The following is a 25,075-nucleotide window of genomic DNA, read 5'->3' on the forward strand; positions in this document are numbered from 1 at the left end:
ATCATGCACCTCTCTGCTCCTCTGAGTCCTGATTTTCACATTAAGGAAACTGTATGATGCAACTTCTGTCTTTAAGAGCTAATGTGTTTATATTTTCACCATTTTATTTCCACTTAAATAAAAAGGAAAAAAATCAGAAATGTTGCTTTAAAAATCAAACAAAAATTTAAGAATAGAAAGATGATATGTTAGGAGTAATATTTGGTTAATTTTAAACATTTGTTTATGAATTAGAAATTTTATTACCCATTTCTAATATATGTCTTATACTGTTTCTAGAAAATTGGTTAAAGTAAATTGTCATGGCTCAATGATTCTAATTCTCATTTGAGATTTTGTTTCCACTAAAGCTTCAGTTCAGGTGGTGGAATCTCTTTACATTAGTTTTAAAAATATTTTAAAAATAAGAGTTTCAAAGTGCTTCTCTACTATAGAAAATTTAGAAACTATAGAAAATTGTACAGGACAAAGCAAAAATGCACCCCACTCACACTGCACAGAGATGAACATCAGGCACGTTTGGTGTGGGTGACCTGTACTGAGAGGGCGAGTCTGGGTATTTGACGTTGTCATTAGCTTCATGTTGTTCTCTGTAAGTCCTTCACTCTAACGGTGTTCCCAGCACAGGCCCTGGGTCACATGGGCTACAGCTAAGAATAACCATCAGGCCAACCAACATCAGTACACCCTTTCACCTGCTTTTGGAACACCCTTGACTATTCGCCATGACTTTACATGGAGGGGAATGAAAATGGACTTTTCATATTTTATTTATTTTNATTGCCTCCTAGAAAAATAATATAAGATGATTTTATTTTATATTATGTTTTATTTTTTCTGTCAATTGCTATTACTAAAATGATTTTAAATATTCAAATTGATTACATTTTAGAACCAAAGAACTGCCGTAGTTTTAATAATTTTCTTATTTTCTTCATTCTGTAGATAGATTTTTCCATCATCACCAATGAAAGGGCAGCCTCACAGATAGTTAAAAATGCAAACTCTAGAGCTAAGAAGGCTTTCGTTGGTATCCTCTGTCCATTATTCATTGTTATGTGATCATGGGCAATTTAGGTATTGTTTTAACTCAGATCTTAGCCCCTGTTGACTGGTGTTGATAATACCTACATCCTGGATTACTGGGAGGGCAAATGAGGAACTGTATGCAAAGCAATGGTCACGTCATGTGCACCCAATAATTGTTGATGACTTCAAATATTTTTACCTACCCTGGACTTTCAGGGCTCTTTCAGTTTCAGTAAACACAGACTGACTATCCTTTATTAAAGGATCACTAAATGTTCTCACAGTGCCTAAGAACAAAAAGCAAAGCAGAGACATCTTCCGCAGAAAGTGGCAAGTGTCACGAACAAGGACTGCTCACTCCAAAGGGTGCTCCTCCTTTCTCTCTGCCTTTCTCTGTGCACAACTCCCTCTTTTCTAGTTTCTCTTGCTTCCTTAGCTCTCCCCACTTTTACTGAAAAACATATCATCACTGTTTTCCTGAAAAGTGAATGTGATCAGCCCAGTCATTTTTTAAACCAAACCACATACGTAAGCTGCTGCTATCCAGGCTGTGGGTGGGTTACTCTTGAGACAGATGTCCAGTACACCTGATCAGTAAACTTAAAGCAGGGCCAGGGTCAGGCTCAGCGTGCCATGGGTCAAATGTCTTATAAAGGAGATGTTTGAAAGATGGATATCAAAATGTATTTATAGCATATCCTTTTTTATATCTATATTTAATTTTCTTGTCTTATTGCATTTACTAAAACTCCAAAGTAATGTTAAATGATGGCAGAAAATGGGTGGTCTTCAGGGATAATTTCTCTAGGGCATGAATAGATATTAACTATTGTTATTTCACACTAGAATGTCCCTTTTAGATTCAGGAAGATTTAGGTCTGCTAGACTTATTGTCTTACTTTCTGGCACAGTTGTACAAATACCATAAGAATTTTGTTTCCTCGTTCTTTCTTGTCTAGTCCCCATATGACCATCCCATTTAATTAATTGAATAGTTCATCAGGTACATGAATATGATTCCTCAGGTTGCCAGTTTTGTGATTTTTTTTAAATCAATAAATTTCATTAGATTTTTCAAACCTAAGAAGTCGTCCTGCTTCAGACTTGTGAGAAACTAACTTAAGGTAAATTTTAGAGATAACTAATCTCATTCTTTGTGGGTAGTGGGAGGGGAGAAGGGGGCAAGGGAAGAATTATTTGTATTAAATGAACTACAAAAGAAAATACCATGCCACTGTTCCTGCAGAACATTATCATCACTCATCATCCCCTTCTTTTGACAATAATAATAATAATAATAATAATACACTAATTAAGAGAAACACAGGAGGCCGTGTTGGTAGCAGACATACTATCTCCTTTCCTCACCTTATCTCCCTTTTGACTTACCTTCAGAGGTATTGAGCTGTGTTTTGTTTTTTAACTTGTGTAGAAAACAAAACTGAAGGAAGTTAGTTCCAGGATTCAGGAAAAAAGGTGTCAGACTCCTAGAAGCATGGATTATAACAATTTTCCTACCACAACATAATATGTTATTCACATGTTCAGTGCATTCTTGTGGGTATATCCAGATAAATTAACCTGTAGAATATCGGTGCATCCTTACACTGTGGTTAGAAGTCACCACTTTCATACACAAACATAAAACATGTGGGACTGCCAGCAAGTGAGAGTGGACACGTCACAGGCATGACCATTCTGTTCTTCTTTTGGGTCAGTTGACCATGGCAAGTGCAGGACAAGGGGCAGAAATCCACACAAATCGGAACCTGCAGTCACTCCAGGCTGTGGGGTGGTCTGCTTACACGTGCCCAAGGCTTCATCACATTCATAGCTTCTAGCACATGCCTTGTAGTGTCAGCCTGTTGCCAAGAGCTGGGAACTCCCAGCCCCACCCTGCCTTCAGCAGTCAAGTTCTCCTTTCAATATTCGAAGTGATCCAAGAAACATGGTTTCTTGCTTTTGTGGTGTTGACATTGTGAAACTCAAAGTGTGGCAACCAAACCCAGGTAGACAGAATTTTGAATATATCTTCCTTCCCTCCATTAAATGCCTCTGGTTTCCTTGAGATCGAGTTGTGGGCAAGCTGTCACTCTAATCCATGGGAAGAGACACTTGTAACACCTTGCACCTCAAAAAGACTCTCATTACTTAGTGACCCAGTAAAAATGAAAGGAGTCAAATAATCACATCATCCTTTTTTTTCAATGTTTGCTATAAATATATTATGCATTTTATAAGCCTATTTCTAAAGTATGAAATGGAAATAGCTTTCTTTCAGGTTTGAAAGAAGAATAAGTTACAAATGTTCTTCAAAGTCACGTTTATATTCCAATCCTCTGTAGAGTTACACCAGGTTTTCTGAACTCAAGTTTTAAAGAAATTGCATTTTGTCTGAATTTTGCAAATTAGGTTATCTTGTCTATGTATGACCGTCAGTTCCTGTCATATAATAGGATTACAGGGCTTTATCAGAAGTGACACATTGGATGATTTATATGATGTGTCAGCCAGCCAGATACAAAGACCGATAATTTCCTGTAATTAAGTTTAAAAGAATTTTGAAATGGATTTTATTGTAAATAAATAGTATGGGGCTTCTATTTTAAGTAATTTTTAAATATCATTCCAAGACATTACACGGACTGACATAATCAAAGATGCAGAATGCTAACAAGGGTTTGCTAACTAATTAAAAAATAAAGACTACACATTGATCCTCACGGCATCTTCTTACAGTGCAGTGTTAATAGGTGTTAGCAGGAACTGCTCCATTGAAATTCCCTGGGTCTTCCATTGTTTGGTCACATCATGTTTATTCTAATCCTTGAATCATTTGAGACCCTGGCCCTGAAGTCACCTATCTGCTTATTTCCCACCCAAATTCTTCACACCTTTTACAGCCGAGAAAAAATGTTACTGCCGAGACAAATTTCCCAACAGTCATGGCTTCCATGAATCCCTGTCTTTTTTATAAACCCTTGGCCCTGCTATCACGCTGGTGTGTCTCTCCATCTCTGAGTCATGTGACCCTCCACGTTGCACAGCTAGACCCAGCTCGCCACACTCAGTAAGGATGCCCCACGCGCAGGCACAACCTCCTGCCGTAACAGGGACCGCGTTGCGCCAGCCTGTTTTGCAGTCTGTTTCTGGACATTTCCTCTCAGTCCTTCTACCTTTGACCTGGCACCTTATTTCATATGACAGTTTATTTCTCCACAGATCTGACCTAGAGTCAGCACAGCAAGGGAAGAAAACAGCAGGGTTTCTGAATGTCTCAGACACATAGGCCTGCATTTACGTCTCCAATCCTCCACCTATTTCCCGAGTAGCTTGTTCAAGCTACTTACCCTTCTGATGATCATTTTCTTAATCTTGAAAGGGCACCCTCAGTGCCTACCTCACAGGGCAGCTATCAGCTGGCCGAGATCTCATCTCTGCTCATTCAACTAATGTCAGCATCATGCACTTAATACATTTCTAGATGCATTTGGTACTCAAAAATATCTTTTGATTAAAATATTGGCTGGGGTATGATTTTTACTCCCATCATTGACTGTAATTCAGATTTTTCACCTGGCCACACTGCCTCCAGGTGACCTGGGTTAACATTTTGCCCAGTTTTGCTCGCTGCCCAAATTCTTTACCAACAGTCTGCTTTCCTGCTGCATTTATTGCTTCATTCCAGAATCAATTTTTCACTATCCAATTTAGTTATATCATCCCTCAATTTTTCCTGTGCGTTCACCTTTTCTTTCAATTAGCTGATAGTTTCTGGGTGGTCAGTGTTCATACCTTTTATTGCATAAGATTCTCATTGGCAATGCCACAGTGCCCAGTGCATATTAGATATTCTCTGTTTACCAACTAAACAGGGTGATATACATATTATTTCAGAAAAAAAATATTTCTATTTTTGTTGATCCTAATGATGGTGAGTAGGGAACAGAAGTTGCTGAATTGATGGTCTGGTCTTGTATGTTTCATAAGCCTGAGCTTCACGAGGACAGGCTATGGATCTTTTCTCATCACTGTGTCTGAAGGTCCCAAAGTCACAAGGACTTGGCACACCGTATGCCATAACTGATGAATGCAAGAATGATTTCATAGAAATTAAGAGTATTATTCACCCTTTTGATGCATAATATCTTTCCTGATATAAGAATATCTATCAACAAATGCTTTGTCAGCTGTGATTCTGCCCTTAGATGGGTCTTGTGTCTTGAAAAGTAGTTTCCAGTAAGTTACAAGCCTGACTGTTGGGAGGCCATGATTTACATCCATTGGGTAGTTCGTGGGCCTGTTATGATTCTGTGTGTGTGTGTGTGTGGAAGTGAGTGGACCATACAAAGTAGTCTTTTCCAAGTTGGTTTTAATACCAGAGAATTCTTTGAAATCAAAGTTAATTTCTATTTCTTGCCTCTTCAGCCCACATACCTGGTTTTGATAAATCTCACCAGGTATCTGATACATACAACAAAACAAAAACTTTTCAAGACATTGCTAAGCTAAATGACACCTTTAATAGGCCTACACAGTTTTACCAAAACTGAAAGCTTCTCTTAGACATGGAGCCATCCTGGGATGTAAGCTGATGACAAACGTGGGACTGCCCCATGTAAAGATGTTCAGGAATGCCTGGAAGCTCTTCACTTGGGATGAAAACACAGCCAAAATCGTTTCTTAATAGAAAGGTAATTATTACTTTAAAAAAGGGGGTAATTTCTGCATTAGATCAAGAAAGAGCTGTTTTTAATAAGCAACCAGTTTGTTTACCCTGACTCATTAAAACACCAGAGGTACAATGCTGAACTTGATTTGGTTGAGATGAGACTCTGAAATGTGTTATCTTGCTGACCTTAGACTTGTTCATGTGGCAGGAAGTACCCACAGTGGAGCAGGGAGACCCCTTCTTAGGTTTCATCTGTGGAAGACCAGACCACGTTGCCACGGCCGGTGCTCTCTGACAGGATGTCGTGGGAGGCCCCTCAGCTCTAAGATGGTGGAGTATAGGTACACTGAAGCCACTGCACACTTGTGCAAAGGACGCTGCATGGGACACACAGGAAATGCTTTTTTTTTTTTTTAGTTAACATTCAACATCCTTATCAGCAGTTGTAGAAAAGCAAAGATTTAGTCATCAATAAAATCCCAAGACTCCATTTACCAAATTTCCATTCTTTACCTTAATGAAATTTGTCTGTAGGGCTTTTAAAGTTCATTTATAAAGTTAGAAATATATTCAGGCCTGTTGTCTTGGAGATGGATGGCTACCTCATTACTTGTCTGTCAAATATAAGTAGGCTATTAATAACGTAGAGACAGCTACTGAAGATTCCAAACATGGTGTTTCCTTTAGAGGAAATTGCAATTCTAACCTCCGAATTCCCTTTGGAATCAATTACCTGACTTTACAAGTCTTATGAAATATATTACTTTTTAGTTAGAAGAACAAAAGGTAAGTTAATATTCTTTAAAATATTGACTCAAAGAAGGCAGATGAATCTTAAGAATGTTAGCACCAAGAGGATAGTGACTATGACACATGTTCCAAGTTGGGACTAGCCTATCTCTTGTATCACACAGGAGATCCTCAGTTCCTTCCTTGCTGGCATGTGGATTTACAGCTAAGGTTGGAGTTGGGGCACGAGTCAAAAAAATGAAAAATTATAAACTGTTGTAAGAATATGAGACTTCTATCCTATGCTTAATGTATCGATATGTATTTGGAGATGCTTTCCTTTTTTCTCACCCTTCAAATGAGTTCAGAAAGAGAATAATAAGGGAACCAGTGTTAGAATTAATTCAAAACAGGGTTTTCTGGATAGAGAATCCAATTTCATAAATATCTACATGTAGGTGCGACTGAGTCTATATTTCAAATAACTTCACTCCTCTTAGTATGAAGCAACATGGCACTACAACCTACACGTCCCCAAATGTAAATTAGACATGTTATAATACTAAACAATTCGTTTTTTCAACTAAAATATTTGGCAGTTAATATGAATTTATTAAGCACCATTCTTGCTGTAATAGATACAAGAATAATGTAGTGCTATTTTATTTAACAAAGCTTAAAGTTGGTGTAAAAACAGGGTATGGCACCCAAAACATTATTTAGTGCTATGAGCTGTATTTGGATATCTGAGAAAAAAGAGGCCGTTATGGATTTGTTGCCACAGCCAACAAAGGCTTCATGCAGAAATGGAGCTGGAGTTCTACCAGTAAGATGGTGTTGACTTGAGATAGATTGAAAGGATGGTGGAGAGAATTCAGTAATAAATTAGTAACACATAACTTATATATCCCCTCCTGAAGGCTTGACTCATCGACATCTGAGTAAATATTTTATTCATTTAACTGTCAAAAAAACAGAGTTGGCTTATTTTCTTTCAGAACTTTTTCATCCAGATAACTTTCAGAGAATGGGTGAGTTAAGACTTTCCTGGTGAGAAAATAAACAATAAATGTACATTCATTTTCATAAAAAAGAGAGCATTGAATGATACCTTGAAGCTTTGTTTTTCAGTTGGGGAAAATATTGTTAAGATTTTGAAATATGTGAGCATGGATATGATTCCATAATGTGGCTGACACGTCATGTTGACAGTTTTATAAGACTTCAGTTTGTAGCATTTATGTGAAGACAATTTCATTCATTTAGGGCACAACTGGGGACTGGGTGATCCACAACTGTTCTCACCATTGAATATGTCCTCAGGGCTAGGAAATGCTTCTCCAGGGAGTATCTGTGAGCTGGACCACAAAGAATTCTGGCACAGGAGATGCCTTACTTCCCTGTAACAATCCGTTTCTAGCAGGGTTTCACCGCTCTGTCTGGTGCAGAGTAAACGTCATGCCGGAAGAGTCATTGCAGATTTTCATGTGATTCTTAAATGTACAATGTTTGGCAAAAGAGACAAAACCACCCTGTTAGCATATGCCCCTGAGAAGTCTTAAATTGAGCAATTTTTTGTTAGCACTGTTAGAAACACATGCTAAGGATGTCAAAGTCTTTCATGACTGATTTTTATTCATGTGTTAATCAGTTACTGAGTTGGTAATAAGAGTTAACTTGACTGACTAATGCAGAAATGTTAAAAAATATTAGGGAAGCAATATAGCTTCATACTTAAGAACATGGGCTTTGAGATTTAGAAGTGGTTGAAGTATGCTCTCATTTATCAGGTATGTAACCTTCAAAAAATTGCTTAAACTGGGTCCCATTTTGCTCTTCTGAAAAATGGGGCAATAATCGTGTCTGTCCTATAACACTGTCTTGAAAATCACGTATAATGTTGACATCTCATGCCCAAAAGAAAGCTTTTGTTTAACCAATTATTCGTTTTTCTCTAACAACAGTAGAAAAGATGCAGGTATGTTTCTATTCAAACATAATCAGGACCTCTTTCCCTTCCTTTCTCATGCTTTTTCTATAAAATAAGTCTGATGGGATGCATGTCTGTTGTTCCCAAGGAGAGGACACCTGCATGTGAGGGGTGTGCTGTGGCTGTGGGAGTCATCCTCATTTGCATGTAAAAGTGTGACCTGAGTCCTAAATGGAACATGACATAGCTTATCAGTAACCACAGATCTAAGTTATCTGTCTTGACTTTATGAGAATCTCTGCTAAGCAAGGCATAGAATTTTTCCTAATTTCTATCAGATTTTGGTTATGGACGAATATCCTGGAATAAGATCTAATTTTGTTCTCCTTGCTCTTGGCTTCATTAGTATGTAAGTACTCTTTTTCAATATGCTTACAATGACAAGATTTTTAAATTCACCCAAGGAGGGAACATAATTTTCACGTGCATAATTTTCATGTTCATACATAATGGATGTGATGTTTATATTGGTGTTGATGTGCTTGGGAACTTACTGACTAGCATGTTCATAGAAAAGCAGAAATTTTAAAGATGTCAACTGAAAAAGGCGTATTTCTTGGTCAGAGTGTGCACTGTATCATCTTCACATATCATTCCTCTACAATAAACTGAAATCGTGTGGTTAGTATTTTCCAGTAAAGTGCATTATAATTTAGTTTAGGAGAATGAAATGCAATAACATGCCAATCAAGGCAGGGATCTTAAGAAATTAACTCACATCCTCCGTATAATTTCTCCTCTTTGTTTGAGTCAATGTTTACCTCTCAGTTCTTGACTTGGACAGATTGGGCTGTTGTAACAGAATACCATGGATTGGGGTCTTAAACAACAAGAATTTATTCCTCACAGTGTTAGAGACTGAAGTCCAAAATCCAGATGCCTGCAGATTGCATGTCTGGTGAGGCTCTACTTCCCGGTTCATAGACATGGTTTTCTGGTGTCCTCACATGGCAGAGAGCAAAGGAAAAAGCAAGCTCTATCCCGGTTTTTCTTATAAGGGCACTAATCTCATCATGGTGGCACCACCGTCATGATCCTATGACTCCTAGATGCCCCACCTCCTGACATCACCACACTGGGGTCAGGGTTTCATGTAAGAATTTTGGGGGGACACAAACGTTCAGTCCATTACAACTGTCTACACTTACGTCTTCAATAATGTCTAATTAGTACCTTATTCTCTGATCACTTATCCTCAGTATTCATTAGTTCATGTTTTACTATTTTATTTACTAATTATTCTATCTATTTATGCTATATATGTGTATCAATTACCTTCAAATTTATCATCAGACACTTGTGGACAGAATTCTAGTCAATATCAAGCCTTAGTGTGCTTGCCTCATGGCAAAATGTATTAAGACTTCCAAGAGTTTAACTTCATAATTTGAAAATTTTAAACAATTTACTTCCAATGAAGAGCTTCCCATTTACATATAACTATGTTGAAAAAAATATACATTACATACAAGTATTTTTCTTGTGAACCACTTACAACTTCAAGACTTAATACACACACACACACACACACACGCGCGTACAAAAGGTCAGACAATTAAGTTTGCGAACTTTCCACTGTGCTCTTACACAATATTCTAAAATATATTAAATATAATTTTCTCTAAATGGAGCTTGAACATATTTAATTTTTTTTTGATGACATAATTGATCATTAATTTAAAAGCCAAATGTTTTTCTTTGTTATTTGTAGAAAATGATGTGATTTTTTTTTCTGTATTTGGCTCTTCTCTGAATGGGGAAAACCATCACTTCTCATGCTAAAGGTCCTCCTAACATAATTACTTTAATCTCAAACAGCTTTTCTAGTTCACTGCTTCTAATCTGCCATTAAGTAAACTCTACATAACAGACAATAGTATCTACCTTACAAAATTGTCTTGAAAAGTATACATAACATTTGTACAGAATCAAAAGAAGGCCTTTGTTTAAACAATTATTTGTTAGTCTCAAACAATAGTGGGTAAGTGCCATAAACTTATTTTAAAAGGAATTTGTTATCTTTTAAAGCCAAGTTGTTTTATTAGTCTTTTGTGTCTGATATACTTAACACAGGCAAGAGGAAAACTTGGTACCAAGTTAAAAGTGATATATTTTTAGTGGAAATGGAGCGCTGAAGGTGGATCTCTCTGAGTGACTTTCCTAGGATTTGTTTGAGAAGTAAACAGAAGCAAAATTATGAGTAAAATGTGAGAATTAATTTTACTTAGCTTACTGTCTAAAAGTTAGCACAATGAAATCAGAAGAATCTGAATAAAGCCTATGCTTTCATTAAAAAAGAAAAAATAATAAATCAAAGGGATTACTTTGTTTAAATCATTTGTTTTGCTAATGAGCCAGGCAAAAGTAATAATTAGAAACTTTAATTAATTAAAAAATAAAAATTGTTAAAAGTCACAGGAAAGCAAATATTTAAAATAGTGACCAAAGGTGAAAAAGTATATGAAAACTATTGTTCTCATTTACTGTTGGTGTCATTGTAAATTGGCATAACTCCTTTGGAAAACCATTTGAGTCATACAAATAAATACTTCCTTTGACTCAGGAATCTTGTTTCTGGGAATTAATCCAAAGAAAATAATTTAAATGAAGGCAAAAACCACATGAATAGATACAATTCATTGTATCATGTTTTCCAAGTGTAAAAACTCAGAAGATGGTACATATACAAAATCAGAAAATAGTTAAATAAATGATGGAGTAGGTGCTGAATGAAATATTATGCTGTCATAAGTCATGGAAGGTCTTCAATACAAAATGCTCATGCAGAGGTTGTGCCTTTCTTTAAGCTCAAGTTAGCAGACAGAGCACATGTAATTGTTTCCTCACCTTCCTAAATTCTCACTAAAGTAACAGTTAAGGAACAAAGAAGTATATTCATAAAAGGTATGAGAGAAAGAAAGGAGAGCCAACAGCCAATCAGAAATATTGACAAATATCTAGAACATGAAAAACATGTAAAATAATTTATAAATAACTCAGAGCTAACTGTGGCCTGGAATTTGGTTAAGAAATAGCATTAGAGTAGGGACAAGCCACTGTCTTCTGTAGTGTCCTCGCATAACCCTAATTATGCTGTATAAAGGTATGGGAAGTGAGAGTGGGAAGTGGAAGCAGAGATTAACATCACTAGCTGCAGAAGTGTCAGTGGAAGAGCTGTGCAAGCATTACAGACAGACCCATACATGCGTGTGCACACATAACCTCTCTGGCACTTTTCTCAAGTTACATGTAATGACAGCCATTGGACATGGAAAGGGTTAGGGTTGCCACTGGTGTTGATGCCAGAGTCAAGCCCTCTTCTTTCTGTCAAAGATGGAGATGAGAGGGCCCAGCTTTCCTGCCTGCTTCTTACATGTGCCTCCTATGCTGAAACTGTCCAGGCACCAAAGCTCACCTGGGCAAGCAAAAGTTACAGTCAACCTATCTCTTTGAGGGAAGGACTGATATAGAAATGGACTACTGTGGTTGTGGACAAAATGCTGAGCCTTTTATAATTACTCTGGTCCTTCATTCACAAATGAGCAGACAACCAAGGGTCATCAGACACCAGAGGAACACCAGTAGCGCCCACCCACCCCTCAATGGCCAGGAATAATAAATACTGGCACTGATAATGGAAATAAAAAAAAATTGAGGAAAGAGAGAAGACTTCAAATAATCTCCACTTAGTAGTATTATCCCAAGAAAGATTCAAGAAGTCAGTGCTTCTGTAAAATAAGAACAGACTACAATTAAAAGGAATTTCAAACTCCAATTTTTTTTTTTTAATTTAAAAGCAATAGTTGATGGTTCCTGAGGAACTCTATGCTGGTGAGTTTCTGTTGTGGCGAGTTGTGATTTTCCATATCTGTATGTCAGCAGTTTGCCTGTTACCTCAGTGCTCTGAGGGTTCTAAGAGTTGCTGGTTTTCGGTTTGTTGAGCTTTTTTTTTGTTGTGTGACTGAGAATGACGACTTCTAAGCTGCTTACATACTGCCCAGAAATATTTTCTGTTTAAATTTTTAGAATTTTTAATAGAATGTATTTCAGAAATAAAAAATAAAATTCCATTGAAGGCACTGAAGAAATAGACAAAAAAATCTCAGATTTTGGACAAAGTGATAAAGAAATAGGAAATATGAGAGAAGAGGATAGAAGGTCAATGAATGAGTCAATATGAATCTAGTTCAAAAGAGGAGACAAGCTTAGAAATAGAGCTAACAAAATAGAGTAGAATTTGCTAGAACTGAAGAAAGGCATGGGTTTTTAGATTAAATTGTATGACTAGACAATGAAAAGGCACCGACACATAGGCACAGCTTCTTGAATTTTGAGCACACCAAGGATAAAGGGTATATCCTAAAGCTTCCAGGAGAGATACAGGGTGAATTTGTGTTATCTGGATGAAAAAACAGACTGGCAGGGGTTTCTGGTTTCATTAGCAGCAGTGAGGCGATTCTACAAGTCAGTGAAAACTTGTATCAAAGTCCTGTGAGTAAATCATTTTGAATCAAAATTCTGTCACCACAATGTCAGTCAGTTGAGAGGGGAGGCAACAATGAATTTCAACTGGGGCTGTAAATGGAACTGCCTACAGCAACTACTAAGAAATGGACCTGGTCAGGCCCAAGTCAGTAAGAATGGGTGGGGCCTGAAGGACACTGGAGAATGTATAGGCCCCACCTCAAGGTAGACAAGGTTGAGAAATCACCATGAAACCAAACTGAAAAAACCAGATTTGCCTGCATGCCACCAGCAGGTCACTTCCGGTTTATACCACCCATAAATCAACCCTGAATGAATCAACTCCAAAACAAACCAACCAGAATATCTGAAAATGAAGAGTAAATGGGATTTGAGAAATCATAGGTCTAACCTAAGAATAAAAGAAAAAACAAACCCTATTGTATAGTAGGCTCAGAATGCAACTAAGTCACATTATGACAGGAAATGAAAAAGATCCCAAGAAATATTTTGAAGTGGAACCCCTGGAATAAATAGTGTGAGCTTGCAAACAAAACAATGGCAAATGTGTACCACTTCTGTTAAAGGAGAAGGCAGAGAGGGAAAGGAAGAAATTAATGTCCTGGAAATCTCACGTACAATAAAATCCACATAAGGAAGTCAGATCCAAATTTCAAAGTAAGATGTGATATGGTCTTTAGGTCATTAAGAAACTAAAAGATTTTCTGATTTTGTGGCTTTCAATATTCTCTTCAAAGTGCCACAGATTTGGTAGTTAGCAAAATGGTGTAATCCCTGAATTCTCAGCGTCTCGGGGAGAATGTGTTGGTATTTGATGGTACTGGTATGGAGAGGGCAGGAGAATGAAAGGACAGTTGATATAAAGTTGAGTTTCATATCTTGGTTGACATAAGGTAAAGTGGCGGCATTAGGCATTGGCATAAATTTAGAAGTAGAAAAGTTGACGAAGACCGTAGGCCTCTGTGCTCAGTAGAGCTGGCAGTATTGAGAGACATTACAAAGGGCAGGAGACCTCTGCTGATATTTGTGTTATAACAGCTTGTGTGCATTTATATTACACTCAAGACATGCAGATTACATTTTTCCAAATAAAATATGTAATCTTTCTTGGTAGGATTGTGGAATCATGAAGTGTTTTCATGTTTTCCTAGCTTTTTATTCTCTGGTTATATATTTCATAATTAAAGCAGCCTTATAATTAAAAATGGAACAGGTTCTTCTATACTGTAATTGACCAATGATAATTATCACATTTACAACAGGCACACCTGTTGTATCATGTGGTTGCCAAGAAGCATCTTAAAAATATAAAAATGCATCCGCTATCTCAATTTGGAAGAAGTGCCTCTGAAAGTGTACAGGTAATGACTCACTGAGTCTTATTATGATGAGATGGTGCTTGCTAGAGGTGGGCTGAGCCCCAGGAAGGTATTCAGTGCCCAGATCCCTCTCCCCACTCCTCGTAAACCACCAGAACTATCCAGCCAGTCCTCAGGCAACTCATATAATCCTTTCTCTTTTTTTAATACTAAAAATGTTTTGGAGCATATATTTCAATAAAATCTATTCCTGGTCTTTGGCAAGATGAGGGAAGGAGCCTTGCATGTGATTTGGCAGGTTTTCAAGAGGAGATTTTTTTTTAATACAGTCTCAGCAAAATAAGGAAATATTTGCCCCATGGGAAGGTATATTGAGACTGTGATTGAATTCTGTGTGTTCTACTACATTCAATTTCAGACATTTTAGTCAGCGTTTTCCTATTATCAATTAGTCCAAAAGAATAAGTTTTCCCTGTGTTGAAATAGGAATGAGATTATTCAGAAGTAAGTCTGCAGGAAATGATGTAATTATGGCATAGATATTTTCATCTATTCTAACAGTTACAAAAGTAAAAGGATTAAACTGATTGTGAAGATGGCACCAAATTTGTTTCTAGTGCTCTGTCTTAATTTGCATCACCGAGACCCCACCTTGGTTCCATTTCCATGGGCTCCTTTCTCCCTTAACGCTTCTCCCTCCCATCTCTTTATTTCCATTTGCATTTAGCATTGCTGCTGAACTTGATTCTCATAACCTAAGGGCTATGGATCAAAAGGAAGTAAATATGTGCATTAGTATAGGGCTTTGCAGAAGAACTTTGCAGCATCCCTCTGATGCTCCACTTCCTGCGGGGAGGGCATAGGTCTTGAAGTACCCCAGTGTTTAAAATGCATGAAATGAGTACATGCAGCACCTAAAAAAGGATTGCACTTTGTCATGAGTTCTATGCTTAAGGTTATTTCAGACAAAGACTGCTAAAAATAGACCTAAAGAACAGTATCTTTCCTCTTTTTAATAAGTCATTTTAGACAAAAACCTATTCATTGTGTGGAGAGGAAACCCACGCTCATCAGACTTTCCTGAGAAAGCCTATCCACATAGAGAGAAACTCTGGCTCGTTCACATTAACACTCATGCTAATTGGAAGTATCAGCACTCAGAAAAACTCCATTTTCTCTGGATTTACTATTTGGGAAATATGAATACCAAAAGTAGCACCTTATTTTTAAAAAACTTTGAATAGAAATATATCAAGGGATAAGGAAATGATTGCATTAAATTGCATTAATCTGCAAATAAAAGTGAATTACTTATGACTCCAAAACACCTGGAAAAATAATAAACTAGAAGAAATAATAAGTGAATACAGGTATGAATGTGTCTCCAATCAAGTAACAATAAAATTCCTGAAAGCATACATTTAGTAGCATCTTTTTTATTTTATTTGTTACTTATTAAAGCAACTAAAATCACAGAGGTGTCTACAAGCCAGAGCCCGCTTTGCATGTCAAGCATCGTGCCACAAAGTCCCTGGTGTGCTTTCCTGTGGTTATCTTTCGGTCGTCTAAAGTACCTCACAAAGCAACAAAGCCATCTGACATACACGGTGTAATATTTTCCTAATCTTTGTTTCTCAGATGCACTTTTGTGCAGGGACCTCAGAATAAATGTCAGAAATAATTAGTGGACATTTAGTGCAGTGAAGAATTTTAAAATGCTCTCTCTTTCCTTACATACATGGAATCTTTCATTTATTTTTTTCCTCAGTTGTCAATAAGAACAGTTATGGTTTTTACACTGAGATTTATTGTTAGTATTAAGTGTGCCTTACAATTTCTAGCACATAACAATATGAAAACGATGCAGAGTATAAAAACAATTCTATTTCTGAAACACCCTTTGCTGTAAATACATATCCATTTTCCCACAGGGTCAAAGGATATGCATTCATTAGTATATCCCAAATTTCTCTGTTTTGTCTCCACACCTGATGGGCTAGAGACCCTTCATTGTAGCCTAGTTGATTGCACAGCATTTTCCAAATCAGCATGTCCTATGAATTCAAATCAGATTTTACAAGGCTTTATGTACTAAATATGTCTGAACAGGTACTTAATGAAAGATGTGATAGTTGATTGACAGGAAAAACGAATGAAAAAATTGCAGTTTTACATAATAAAGTTTCATGTAACTATATCAATATTAGGTTTTACACTAAATTTAGGACATCTATTACCTACAAGCATGGATGAGTCATTTCCCCTTCATGAAAGCAACCAAAACCCTAACTTCCTATCTTAGGGTACAATCTGCACAAACCAGCAGATTTCAGATCTCAATTCTGTGAGTTTGAGTTCCTCAAAATAATAATTTTTAAAAAAATCTCAGTTTAAGTTTGTGCTTTCAGTGGAATTTTAAATAATTCCAAGAATGAAAAGAATTAAAAAAGCTAATATCAAGCATCAGATATTAGCAGAACAGTTTCACTTTCAACAATGAAAGTAGATCTCAGTTAAAATTTGCAGACACTGTGAAAGGAAAAGTGAAGAAGTATCTGCATCTTAACAAAATAAAACAACTTGTGCTGAACTGAGAACACACACACAGACACGCGCGCTCACGCACTGACCTGGTAATGACTAATGCTGTCCCACTTCCATTTTATGGTAGCACTAATAATCCAGTTCTTTCAACACAGTAGCGCATTTTGTGTTCAAAAGTGAAAGGCGAAAGTTGTCATCTCTTTCACTGCTTTTGAAATTCAGCCTTACTAACATTGCTTGCTCTGCTGTCCTTGGCTCTCCCAGTCAAAGCTTCTGTCATGGTCCTGTGTAACCACCACTGGATCTGGCTTCTGTTGACTGACCTGTTGGTATGTCGCCCTATCGGGCACGTGACCCCAACTCTTTCAGGGCCACTTTCAAGGACACTTCCCAAGAATTACTTTGGAGATCAAACATAAGTGGTTGCAGTTTGTCTGCAGACCGATCTTAGCTAAATAGTTGCAACAAAGGGATAAATTGGAAGGCCATGTGGATAGAAGTGAGTTTGATATTTTCAATTAATTAATAAGGAAACATACATTTTTCGAGTACCTATAATAGCCTCTGAGAAAGGGAGAAAACAGAGATGATGGCCTGTATCCCTCTTTTGAGGAGTTTAAAAATTAATTACACAGAAAAGACTTATAAATCTTTTTAAATGAAATGTGAATCTTTTAAAAATGTTTTAAATTTGGTGTGTGGACACCATTTAGAAAAGTTTCAAAATATTGTATATGATTGATTCTGAGTCAGGATTTGGTGGGAAAATATAATAATCCTTACTTTGTCAAGTGAAATAGTAGCACTTGCAAGCAGATCACATCCCAAATAAAATAGAATTCTTTAAGAGTCAAACATACTCTAAAACCTAACATATTTATTTAGCCATCAGGTAGGATCGATCTCAGTTTTCTATCACTATATCTGATCCTTAGAGATACATTCAACTTGGGAATTTTTAAAGTTGAATAAAAATGACCCATATTTTTTGTGTGTGTATCTTTATGTATGTACGCATGTATAGTTTAATATATATAATATAATATAGTAAAATACATATTGGATTTTGGCATTAACTTTTCTCTTCAATAAAACGACTGGTACTTAAATTGTGTGTACAACAGAATCGTCTCTATTATGTACAATTTGAATCTGCATTCATTCAGCAAATATAACTAAGTACTACTGGCCTGGTCTTTATTCCAGAGACTTCTAAAAAAATTAGTGAAAAAAAATAGACAAAAATGTCTTCCCTCGTATGCATATGTTCTATACAGTTAGCTATAAACATAACTGATAAGTGAATTTTATGGTATGCTAGATGGGGATAAGAGCTAAGAAGAAAACATAGCAAAGTAGGAGATATCTGGAATGCTGGGTATTGGGGGACCAGGTTGCAGTTTTGAATAAATTATTCATAGTATACCTTATAGATGAGGAGATAATATTTTGCAAAAACTCAAAAGAGGGGAAGAGGTGAGCCTCACATGTGGAGAAAGGGCATTTAGGGCACAAGGCATGCGAGGTGGCCCTAACGCAGGCACATGCCTGGGGACAGCATGAGGAAGCTCAGGGAAAAGTGGGGTGGAAGCAGAGCGAAGCAGGGGTGGCAAGTAGGAGCGAAGCCAGAGAAGTGAAAGCAGTCCAGTCATCCAGGTCCTTGCGGGCCCCTGTCAGACACTGAGCTTTGACCCAGAATGAAGCAGAAGCCATAGGAAGGCTGGGAGTCCTGTGGTGTGATTCCATTTAGGTTCATCTGGTTACTGTGCTGAGATCAGCAACGGAGCAATGGTGAAGCTTGGGGATCACATAGCATGATCCACATGGAAGGCGGCAGAATCCTGGACACAAGCTAAGATGGGCAGAACACGAGAAGTAGTGTGGTTGCAAACACCTTGAAGGAAGAGACAACAGAGTTTTCCAACGTCTGGATGATATGAAAGCAAGAAAAAGGAAATAAGAATGACACTAAGGTAGGGCTGGCCGAGTGGCTCAGCTGGTTAAGAGCTGGCTTGGGATGCCAGCTCTGAGCAGCAGGGCTGTGGTTCGGATCCCACATGAGGGCCAGTGACACTGCCCTCTACAGCTAAGATGGTGAACAACAGCTCGACCTGGAGCTGGGCTGCCGTGAGTCACTGGCAATGGCACAGGCTGCAGCGGGTGTGAGCTTTCGTGAGCAGCCGTGAGCCGCCGTGAGCGGGCGGCTGTCCAATGGCCGCGAGTGACTGCCTCACCCTGGAAGAACGCAATGATAATACCAACATGGGCCAGCGAAGTGACGTCCTCCACAACTAGACTGAAGAACAAAAACAGCAATTTGTCTACCTGTCTGTTCCCCTTCCCCGATTCTCCAATGTTGTTCCCCTCCCCCCAACTCCTCAATAAAATCTTTAAAAAAGAAAAAAGAATGACACCAAGGTTTTTCACCTTAAGACAGGAAAGCTAGTACAGATTTTTTATCCATCAAGAGCATGTGGTGAGGGCCACGGAAGGAGCAGGAGTTCAGCTGTGGAGATGCTGAGCTGATGTCTGTGAGAATCTAGGTGGAAAGTTGGCCAGAGTTGAATGTACAAGTCCAGCTCCAGGAAAGGGGTCTGAGCGGGAGATAAAATATGCGAGCCATTGGTGTGGGGATGTTCTTTAGCATGAGCCTGGGTGATGCCTTAAGGGGGTGAGTGTAGATGGAAGGAGCAGAGAGGAAGATCCACACTTTGAGGCACCAACACTTGACAGACGAGAAAAAGAGCAAGAACAAGCAAAGACTGAGGAGACAAGATCAATGGGCTTGGGGGGCACCAGGCCCGGGTGGTGCCCTGGAAGCTCATGAGAGATGGGCAGGCAGGGAGGGGTAACCTGTTTCAAACAAGGACTGAGAATTGCCCACTGTACCCCACGGTGTGGAGATGAGGGTGGTCTGGACACCAGCAGTGTGGGTAGAAGGCGTGGGGTGAGGTGGAAGCCTGGTTGGAGTAGGTTCAGTAGAGAATGGAGTGAGAGGAACTGGACACCAAAGGTGAGGGGAGTTCTTTTAAGGAATCCTTCTGCAAAGGAGAGCCTCGTCCATCCACGGCTGGTAGGAAAAGCAGGAAAGCGGATTAGAGAACCTGGGTTTTCAGATTGTACAAATCAGAGCATGTTTGCATGTTGGAGGGAATGGCTGGGTAGAGAGAAAACAATGATGTGGAAGAGAAAATGGAGAGTACCTAGAGCCACGTTTTTGAAAAGACATGGGGAATGAGATCTAGTGAACAGTGGGCTGACTGACTCAGGATGGGAACAAAGGTCATTTGTCCATGATGGTAGATACAGGTGGGGACTAGAATGTGTGGCTACAGGTGGAGCTAGGCAGGTGCTTAGAGAGGTGGGCCAGTCGGCTTCCGAGAGTCCTTCAATTGTCTTGGTCAAGCAGAAAACATGACCCTCAGCAGAAAATGAGGGTGGGGCCTGGAGGGTGGTGAAGATTTGGGCAGAGTGAGATGTAAACCGGAAGTCAAGGCTTTTGGAAGAAGGATGGATGAGGGAAACAGTATATTATTACAATGCTAATATAACAATGGCCAGCCGGCCTTCGGGGTGCATGGTATCTGTGACTGTCACCACTCAGTGCAGTTGTGTGTTTTCCTCTTGTGTCACACACAGGCAGAGCTGCTTTCATTTGCTTATGACTATCTCAAAACATGGGAGAGCGTAGTATGAAGGGTTTAGGAAAGCAGGGATCACTGGATATGTAGATCCTCTTATAATAAGAAGAAAGAGAGTGGTTGAAACAAACAGAAAAAAAGCAACATAGAGGGAAGAGATCAGGAAGAGTAGAAGAAAGCTTAGACAAACAAACACATCTAGGCTTTGGGATGTGAAAGCATCTGCTAAGGCCTTCAGAGGAACGGAAGGGATTACATCACCACCCAGAAAAGGAAACACTGAAAGGAGAGTGTCTCATCATGGCCCTAAATTTCCCATGCCATCCTGGGCAGGTGGTTTCTCAGTGGCTCATCTCATCCTCAGGCCTGTGATGCCATCTTGCTCAGGAGCCTTCATTCTACTGTTCCAGGGAGTCCCAGGGGAAAGACGAGGAAGACTTATTATTATACAGAGCAATGCACCTCAATGGTCTGGGCCAGGAAACCTTGCCTCTCCTTCCCAAACGGACCCATGAAGGTATTTTTCTCTGGCCTTGAATGCAAACTCAAGGCACAGTTTTTAAAATGACCATTTCCCCTTATCATTACAGTATGACTTAGAAATATCTACCATGTTGTAATTAATTATTCAATTGTCTACTTCCCTCATTAGAAGGCAATGTCTCTGAAGTCAGGCACTGTGATTTACTCATGATTATTTCTCTGAAATGAAACCATTTTGACTCTAATGTCATTCATAAAAGTTAAATCCAGATGGGTTAGAAATCTAAAGGCAAAAGGAAAACAATAAAATCTTTAAAGAAAATACAAGGGTGTCTCCGTGACCTCTGCATGAGTAAAGAGTTCTTAAAAAGTAGACCAAAAGCATTGAGTATACAGAAAAATTAACAGAGTGGCCTTTATTATAATTAAGAACATTCATCAGAAGATACCATTGAGCAAAAGAGCAAGTCACAGACTGGGAGAAGAGATTTGCAATTCATATGGTACCAAGGATTCATGTCCAGAATACACACGGGAGTTCTACAAATCAATAACAATGACAGGCAATCACACTGAAATACAGCCTAGGGAACTGGACAACCACTTCACAAAAGAGGCTTCACAAATAGCCAATAAGCATATGAAAAAGTGCCCACGTCATTTGTCACAAGGAAATGAAACTTGAGCTCACATGACAGACCACAGTGCATCAACCAGCCGGAACTGCTAAAACACGGGTAGCCCAGCAATGGAGGCAGTGGGAAGGCTAGGGAGCGGCTGAGCTCTCGGCTATGCTGTGGCCATGTCCACGTGTGCACCCCTCATGGCCCCATTCTCACATGGACCTACACGTACTCCAAGGGCAAGAACACCAAGGCATCTGGACAGAAGGAATAACTAGAAACCATGGCATACTATAAAAATGGGATAGCTTCTTAACGATCTGAAAATGCAAAAACGCATCTCAAGTGTTAAAATCAGGATGCTTTTGGTGAGGGAGTGGCCCTGGACATGGCAGGATCTGAGTGACAGTGGTACTTTCTTTCCTGATCTGGGTGGCGGTGACACAGACGTGTTTGCTTTCGTGACAATCCTTCACTTTAGACCCTTCAGTTGTGCACACTCATGATTTGTGCCCTTTTCGGTATGTGAATTGTACTGCAATGCAATTCACTAAATCTATTTATGTTCAATGGCAATTACAATTCTAGGATTATTTTCTAAATAAAGAAATGACAATACCGTGAGCAACCGACTGAATGGAATGTTATGAACTTGGTAACCTGTCTGTAAACAAGAGAAACAAGAGTGCCCCACACGTTCTTCATCATGGGGGATAGGGGAGGTGGGGAGGTGAGCGCCCACCCATGCCTGTTGTGGATATTGACATGAAAAGACCACTGCAATGGTGAAGTTCTAACACCTAGGGCTGGCTGTGAGCTACAGTATTTCCCAGTCACAGCACACCTTAGCATTAATGTACCAAGTCCTTGGAGCTTTCTCTACTATGAAAAATGCCAAATGAGCCAAAATTCTATTTTCTTCTCTGTTAATCACATTTGATTAACATCATTTGAAATATCATTAAACAATTTCAATACCTGTGTGTGGATTAAAACTACTCTAGAGCTTTCCTGACAAAAACATTGACGAATTATGTGCAAGTTTAAGTTTGCATGAGTGATGAACCTGCTATTCTGCAGCTGGAATTAATTATTACCTCACATTTACATGACCGCTTCAAATATACAAGTCTAACCATGAACACACCGACATTTGCCCAAATCATTCTTAAATCCAATGTTATATGTTAGATGTGCAGCAAGGACAAAGAACAAGAGAGAATCAAATCAGAGCTCTAATTTTACACATTTGAATTTAGGTTTTCTGGCTAATTCTTTTTTTAAATTATTAAGTTATTAAAATATTTTATTTGTTCTTTCCTCATCCCTATAATTAAGTAGAACAGTATATGCTGTCCCAAACTTTAGCTGTAGACATCAGCCTGATTTTCTCGCGAATACATTCGGAGCTCCTACCTTCTCTCACAGGCTCTCTTACAAAAGTGAATATGGAGGAGGCCTTCAGAAGGTCACATACGCTTAGTGGGAAAAATCCAAGGACCAGAGGGCTGGTCTGTGTCCCTGCTGCTTGGAGGGTTCACCTGGCCCATCTCAGACAGATGGGTATCACCATGCTCTCCAGGGAAAGAGATTGTGTAACGTGAGTGCAATTTGTGACGCTCCACCAGCCCTGCTTATTGAGAATACGAGAGTGTGATAAAAATAACTTCAGTCCTCAACAGCGAATGTAAATTCCATGGGTTAGGAGCCCCTTTGGTTCAGAGCTTTGTTTCAGGTTCTTCACATATGTTGCCTTATAAAGGCATTTATAATAATTTCCTGATTATAGTTAACAAAACAGAGGCCGAAATTGTTTGAGGTCAGTATTGAAATATTGTAACTATCAGACAAATATTTTTAAATAGCAATGATTTATAAATTAAAGGCTGTAGTAGAAAGAAAGAGGTGAGGAATTTCAGCAGAGAGATGGAGATTATGAGAAAGAGTCAAATAGAATGGCAAACAAACAAAAATTCTGTGATAACAGAGATGAAGAATGTACTTAACAGACTCATCAGTAGACTCAGCACAGCTACTTAAAAATAATACATTTTCTATTTACTTTGTTCATGATACATTCTATCATACAAATATTTCATTTTTATGACAGAATATGCACATCTTTTCTTTATAGCTTCTGAGAGGCCAATCTTTGTTTCACGAGATTGTCCAACACTTAGATTACACCTGTGGTCACCTAGAGTTGTGCAAAGTGAACAGAAACTGGTGGCTCTGATGGCACAGCACTGAAAAGTACAGGTAGCTTACATTGTCATATGTAACTTCCAGATGCCACCCTGCAGAGTTGTAGTTGGAGAGAGTGCATACAGACCCCTTCCCAGGCCACTCCATCTGTCCAGGGCATGGGGAGCAGGAGCCCCTGTAGTCACAATACCAGGGGAGCTCTGCCCTTGCACATAGGAAGTGGGGCGCTGAGCTGCCAGGGCCACTTGAACTTGTTGCACCCCACGTAGGTTTTCTTCCAAAACCATGTTATCTTATTACTTTAATTCAAGTATTAAAGCACTGGGAATTTATGTTTATATGCAGCAAAATCATGTTCACAGTTTATATTTTTCTAGATATGTAGCTATTTTTACCAGATCCATTTACTAGAGAGTTTATCATTTTCTCACTAAATAGAAATGCCATCCATATTCTATATTAGCCTCTCATATTTTCCATTTATCTATTTGAATATTTCTATGCTAATGAGATTAATTTTATTTTAATGGCTTTATAGTTTTTTTCTGATATTCAGTAAGTCAAATCACTCCCTTCCTAGTCTTCATATTCAAAATTATTCTTGGCTATTTTTTACATTTATTTTCTCATAAATTATATAGTCATATAATTCAAATAGAATTTGGTATAATAATTAAGACTATATATTACATTTGAAAATTTAATATTTTATATATCAAAGACATCTCACTCCAGGATATCGTATGTCTTTCCATTTGTTTATATTATATATTATATTGTTCAATTAGATTTTATATTTTTCTTAATATAGGTTCTGTTTCCTTCTTGTTAAGTTATACCTAATACTTCATGTTTTTCTCATTATTATGAGGATTTCTTCTCATTTCTCCCTAAGGTCTCATTATTAAACTAGATAAAAACCTAATGGCTTTTATATATTTATCTTATATCTATTCACCTTACGAAATTCTTCTCTTAATTCCAATTGTTTAGAAAAAGCTTTTTGGGTATTCTAGTTATAAAGTCATGTCATAAAAAGGGGGATATTTTTATCTTTTAAAAACTTCACACCAGGCCGGCTGAGTGGCTCAGTTGATTAAGAGCTTGCTCAAAAGTTTGAGCTCTGAGGGCCGGCCGAGTGGCGCGATGGTTAAGAACTCGCTTGGGATGCCAGAGGCCCCCGGTTCGGATCCCACATATGAGGGCCAATGACACTGCCCTCTACAGCTAAGATGCTGAACAACAGCTCAACCTGGAGCTGGGCTGCCATGAGTCGCCGGCGACAGCGTAGGCTGCACTCCCTGCTGCAGTGGATTGCCATGGGCTACCGTGTGTAGCCAGCAGCCAGCGTGAGT

The sequence above is a fragment of the Hipposideros armiger genome, unplaced genomic scaffold (assembly GCF_001890085.2).
Source record: "Hipposideros armiger isolate ML-2016 unplaced genomic scaffold, ASM189008v1 scaffold_719, whole genome shotgun sequence".
Classification (NCBI taxonomy): Eukaryota; Metazoa; Chordata; class Mammalia; order Chiroptera; family Hipposideridae; genus Hipposideros; species Hipposideros armiger.